The sequence below is a fragment of the Mus caroli genome, chromosome 2 (genome assembly GCF_900094665.2).
Source record: "Mus caroli chromosome 2, CAROLI_EIJ_v1.1, whole genome shotgun sequence".
NCBI lineage: Eukaryota > Metazoa > Chordata > Mammalia > Rodentia > Muridae > Mus > Mus caroli.
In genome coordinates this window covers 131,176,347-131,182,592 of record NC_034571.1, presented here as the reverse complement: position 1 = coordinate 131,182,592, position 6,246 = coordinate 131,176,347, and the positions used below count along the sequence as shown (strand labels likewise).

At 38.1% G+C, this 6,246-nt stretch overlaps 1 long non-coding RNA gene across 1 annotated transcript; it reads right to left on the bottom strand.

Moving 5' to 3' along the window:
- Positions 1-1,297: 1,297 nt before the first annotated feature.
- LOC115030389 lies at positions 1,298-6,021 on the bottom strand. Its single transcript, XR_003835986.1, has 5 exons — positions 5,935-6,021; positions 4,697-4,810; positions 3,713-3,850; positions 1,572-1,657; positions 1,298-1,395 (listed from the first exon to the last, which is right to left on the bottom strand). It is a non-coding gene; the product is annotated as an uncharacterized LOC115030389 (long non-coding RNA).
- Positions 6,022-6,246: the final 225 nt, after the last annotated feature.

Genomic DNA, 6,246 nt, shown 5'->3' with positions numbered 1-6,246 from the left:
CCACAAAGTTTGCTACAGACCAATAAAATGGAAGCACTTTTTCAGTTTAGGGTTCCTCTCGCCAAATAACCCTTCCTTGACTCAAGTTGACAAGAAGTCTATCCAATTTTAATTTTTTTTTTCCTGCCCATAATGGCTGGGACCAGTTCAATTTATTTAGAGATTAGTGTTCCTTTTTTTTCTTAATTAGGTATTTACTTCATTTACATTTCCAATGCTATCCCAAAAGTCCCCCATACCCTCCCTCCTTACTCCTCTCCTCTCCCCCCACTCCCACTTCTTGGCCCTGGCTTTCCCCTATACTGAGGCATATAAAGTTTGCAAGACCAATGGGCCTCTCTTTCCACTGATGGCCAACTAGGCCATCTTCTGATACATATGCAGCTAGAGACATGAGCTCCAGGGGGTACTGGTTAGTTTATAACGCTGTTCTACCTATAGGGTGGCAGATCCCTTTAGCTCCTTGGGTATTTTCTCTAGCTCCTCCATTGGGGGCCCTGTGATCCATCCAATAGCTGACTGTGAGCATCCACTTCTGTGTTTGCTAGGCCCCAGCATAGCCCCACAAGCGATAGTTATATCAGGGTCCTTTCAGCAAAGTCTTGCTAGTGTATGCAATGGTGTCTCTCTGAACATGCGCATACTTGAACATTGAGATAGTTTTCTCAGCTTGCCTGGTCTTCTTCTCACGATCACACACACACACACATGGGGGGCGGGGGGGGGNGAGAGAGAGAGAGAGAGAGAGAAGCACACAGCTTAGTGTTTTTCCCAGCCTCAAGAAAACAAAGGGATTTAATGAGCAGCAGCAGTACAGTTTGGAGTCAAAGTCTGCATTCACACAGCATCATAAAGAAACATGATACTAAATCCTGGAGAGTCTCAGCTTCCAAAGGAGATGTTAGAAGATTGCTTCTGACAGAGGCCCTCAAGAGGAATGAGAGTTTCCCATAGCATGCATAACTGTGAACAAAAGCCCCCTGAAGCATTCGGGCATAATTTCTTCTGTTAATAAAAGATTAATTCCCTTGTAAAGGCTGTGTGGGGACCACTGACTGCCACTCTGCAGTGCTGGTTCCATTTCCCCATGCTGTCACCAACCTGCTCTTGAAAGCCTCCTGATGTACCATCACTAAAGCCAAGAGAAGTATTCACAGACCGCCTCTATTCCAGACAGGGGCCAGAATCAGCTCTGGGTTCTGATATGTTTGCACTTTCATTTCTATATATATGGCCTTGAGACATCCTCATTCCCAGGTTCTCTGTATATTATAACACACTCAAAACTGACCTCCCTCTGTATGCTCTTCCTTTTAGCTGGGAGTTCATGCCCTCTTTTAGTGTCCAGCCAACTTTACAATGGTACTGGCAGCTGCTGACATATTTGAATGTTTTCTGAAAGATAAGCACAGCTGTGGCATATGTTATATTATAGAGTACTCAAATATCTACAGATATAAATTTATATTATTGCAAATATAATCAATAATAATATATGTTGAATACATATGCATAGCTAAATAACATACAATAAAGCACATATCAGAATATGTTTAAATTATAATACTTACTTTAGAACAATTATACAAGGCAGTAAGATCGGATCACTGAGTTTGAATCCCTTTATTTCTTTTAAAATATGTCCTGTCTTTAATCCCTGGACAGAAATGTAGGAAGAAATGCCATAGTTTACATTTTACATATGTGACACAAATTTCTTACCACTGTAAACCAAACAGCAGTCAAAATATTCAGTCTTTATAATTGTCCAAGCATATCACCTCCATTCAAAGCCTGAGCCCATATTCCCTGCAAAGCAAAGTGGACATTTATGGAAGTGCCTTCTATCTCAGATCATCAGTAATGCACCACTATTACTGGGCTTTAAGCCTCTTAGGGGTACAATGTGAGTAACACACAGAACACTGCACACTAATTGACCAGAACACTTGAAAACTACCTCCAGAGTGCTGGATGATAAATCAATGTATATCGTATCAATGCATTGCAAGCAATGCACGACATCAACATAGTCCATATTTTAATTGAAAATATAAAGAATAAAATAAAGGAAACTCATAATCCCGGCAACCATTAGCATTTGAGTGTCATCTTTCTGGTTTCCCCTTCTTCTACCTATAGATGTATGTGTGTGATGTGTGCATTTAAGACAGGCCCTTAACCTACATTCATTTATGACCTTTCTCTATCGTATCATTCTTGAAAGGTAAGAAAAAGTGCATCAGCTATGATGATAATTTCTTTGTGTTTTCTAAATATGTCTAAACACTAGTTAAAAAATTAGAGACCTTAAGAATCTAAACTTCAGAGATGAACTTCAGAGTTCATAACAGTACCCACCACACAATGCATTTATTAACTGAGTGTGACTATAGCAAATACAATGAGTTTGTGTCCTAAGACTGTTGTCTAGACTGTAAAATGGAGATAATCCTAGAAATCTTTTCTATGGATGTCAGAAAAAAATCACCAAATTCTATATAACCTTAATGTTCTTAAAGAGTATCTAGCTCACCCTGAGGTTTACATAGCACATAGACACAAAGATAAGGATGGTTACAATGTTAACCCCAATGATAAACATGGTCCTTAAAAGCTTGTAATTTAAAGGAGGGGTCTGATATATGTAAGAAACAGGGGCAGAAAGATTGTAAGAGCTAGAGGTGGTGGATGACTTCAAGGAAATGGGTTTTCAGAGACAACAGGCTGACACACATATGAATTCAAAGAGACTTTGACATTATGAACAAGACCTGCACAGGCTCAAATAAGATTCAATTTAAACACAGGGAAGTGGTCATGGGAATGAAGCCACACCCAACCCAAAGAGCTACTCACAATTGATAGCTTCAGAAAGAGGGGAAAATAAGGTTTCTTTAATGTTGTGTAATTGAGTATATCAACTATAACACAGGGCAGGCCCCATGCTCAAGAGTAGGTAGTCAATATACACTGTTCCAATTCTATTGTTGTTGCTTTTAAGAGAGAAAAAGCACATGAATTTGGTAAGGTATGGGGGTAAGGAGGATCTGGGAGGAGCTAGAAGATGGGAAGCCCATGATCCAAGTATATTCTATAGAATTCTCAGACTACACAGAGATAATTGTACTTTGCACCAAGAAATAATATAAACTATATAATTAGAGAATATTTGAGTACTAATCACTTAATCAAGTATGAGGATCAATTTCAAAATATCAAAATAGATTTTAAAATTTGAATTTTGGGAGAATTTGAGCCTCTTTGAATTTGAGAGCACCATGATACGTTTTATTCTATTCTGTACTATATTCTAATTTTAATGTTTTTCTGAGTTCTTTTTCATGATCTCTAAAATACAAATATTGTTCAAGAATCGAGTATAGACAGTACAGATTCTCATTCATAATAAGCAGACTTCATCCTCCCATGAGGAAAGTCATTCGGGACCATTACTCTTGTTGGTGTGCTACTGATCAGAGGAGACTAGTACATAGACTAAAGCCACAAAATTGTCCTTTCTAGATTCCTTCCAGAGAATTCTCCAGACTGATATGATTGGGGCTTCTGTCCTAAAATGGCAGGACCTAAAGATGATAGCAAGATGCTAAGGACAAAGCACTTAGGCAAAGACATGAGTATACAGACAGGGTAGGAAAATCAGGACAATTAACCATAACAGCACAGATGTCAGTCTGAATGCTTTACATACTGTTTCTTTTATACCCTTTCCAACTCTCTTCTCAAAGGATCTCTGAGCCTTGGAAAGGGTGGTGTGGTATCTGTGTTGTCTTTGGAGATGAACATTCTGCAGTCTTTTATTCTCTGCCTCTAGGCCTCTAGTGGGTCTCTGTATGGAAAAACAACAACAACAAAACAAACCCAAAACCCCAAAAACCATCTACTGCAAATAGAAGCTTCTCCTTTGAAGGTTGAGAAATGCATCAATTCTTGGTTATAAAAGACTTTTTAAACAGCCTGCTTCCTAGGCTCTTCTAGAACTGATTTCAAATAGGAATATAGAGTGGGGCTGAGCAAGGCTTCCTAGAATAACATAATGACAGACAATGTTGAGAATCCATACTGTGGGCAATAGCTAGAGTCTAGACTTTTGAGTCAGGTACATGTCTTTTCCATTTACCAAACCTCACATCTTAGTTTAGAATCTTGATCTCAAGAGCCATGAAGTGAGAATTCCAACATAATAGATAGGTAGAGGATTGGTTCTACAACAGGAGATTTTTGAGTTTATGTTTCATCTGTTATTAGCCCATGAACTTGGGTCAGTTAATTAGATTGTTTCTTCCCTTGCTCATTTAGTGTAGTACTAGCATCAAGTTTTCAGAGGTTTTTTTTACAGATAAGAGAGCTGAGATAAAATGTGCCCAACACAGTGTTCAAAAAATTGTGATTGTTGCAGTTGTTATTTGAAAACTTCTTACAGTTTTAGAAATAGAATGTATGCAACTTACAGCAGTGACACCCCAGTCACACATACAGTCAGGACAGAATGCTTCAAATCAATATGGGCTTGTGGCACTGATTTCTTTAATGTTAACACCTGTTTCCAAGTTGATAAGTGCTTATAATTATGGATATTAACTTTTTAAATAGAGGAGGTATTTCTGATGCAAAATGTGAAATAGAACATAGATTGAAATTCAAAGGACATGTTCAGTGATGCTGCATAACATACCTATGCAATGCAGACACACCATGGCTCTTAGAGGGCAGGCAGCCAAGGGGTAGACAGGAGTATGACAGATCCCTGAAGGTGTTCACAGACATCAGGACTCCTACATTGTGTAACCTGTAAAAGATCACACAGTTCACTGAGTTTAAAATATATATTTTCTCTTCTTCACTAAAACTTTGACTCACAATGTCCAATACTTGAAAGTGAAATTCTTGCTATTAATGTCAGATGTGCCATTCTACCCTGAGACTTTCAGGCATTCTACCCTGCATTTCAAAGTCAGTGGTTGAATTAGAACCACTTTTGGTAGACTCCTGCTTTGGCCATTTGCGCAATAAAACTTAACCATCTAGCTGCTACTGCTCACTGTCCCCAGCATTTGGCATTGGGTTGGTCATGGGTTTGTCTAATGGGGCACGTACTTTGAACTAGTTGCTGTGCTGTAATGAAGTTAATTGCGGTCAACTGTAAACCTGGACTAAATGAAAATAAAGATTAGTCAAGGGTCTTGAGCTACAAGATTTAAAGAGAAGCCTTATCGTATTTTTTGTGCCAAGTTCAACCTTCAAACAACTTCAGTTTCTTGGAAAATTCAAGTCTGGTGAGACCAGCACAAGAACAATTTAGCCAAGTCTTATAAAAACTTCTTCACTTTGGGAAGGGAATCTTTTCACCACTGTTAGACTCCTAAGTTTTGGAGTAGATGGGTGGGTATGTAGCAATTGGTAATTTACAAGTTAAACACTTTAATGGTTTTCATATCTGTAGCATCTACAGTTGTTCTTGCTGTTGAGAAAGGTGTTTTAATAAGTACCAAAAAGTGTGATCACTTATGACAATGTATTCCAATGTGTTTTATCTTACCCAAGTACTATGGTCAAAAGCAATGAAGAAGATGAAAATAGAATAAAGTTAAGATAACTTTAACACTTTCTTTTATTAGCATGCATTTACATCTGTACCTATTATATACAATGAACCAAATGAATATATGTGGCTAATAAAGGCTTCACACATCTATAAATGAACTTAATTAACAAGGCCCAGTGGAATCACAGAGTTTATTGAGACAGATATAAAATTGCCCTTAAACAAAATTCAAACATTTCCTTGGAATTTAAGTCCTTAGTCTGACAGTTTGAGGTACTTTCCGTAGAGCACATGTGGCAGAAGCCCTGACCCATGTGCTTTGCCCTCACAATGGATCTTTTACTCAAGTTACAATGCCACTGCCATACCTGGTAGTTAAGTATGATGCTCTGTGACCCACAGACCATAGATCAGACAGCTTTTAATCTGGATAAAGAAGGCTTGTAGCTCCTGGAGGATGTACTTTCTTCATTCTTGCACACACATTTGGTAAGGAAACATAGAAATATTTGGGAAGATTGCACAGAGTATGAGCCATGCACCTTATAATATTAAATTAAACATTATGCTGTACTTCTTAGAAATGAATAAGCTCTATTCTCCTGCCTGGCTAATACAAGAATTCCTTTCTGTTGTTGAGGTATAATTTTCAAAAATGTAAAATAATAATTCCCTGGAAC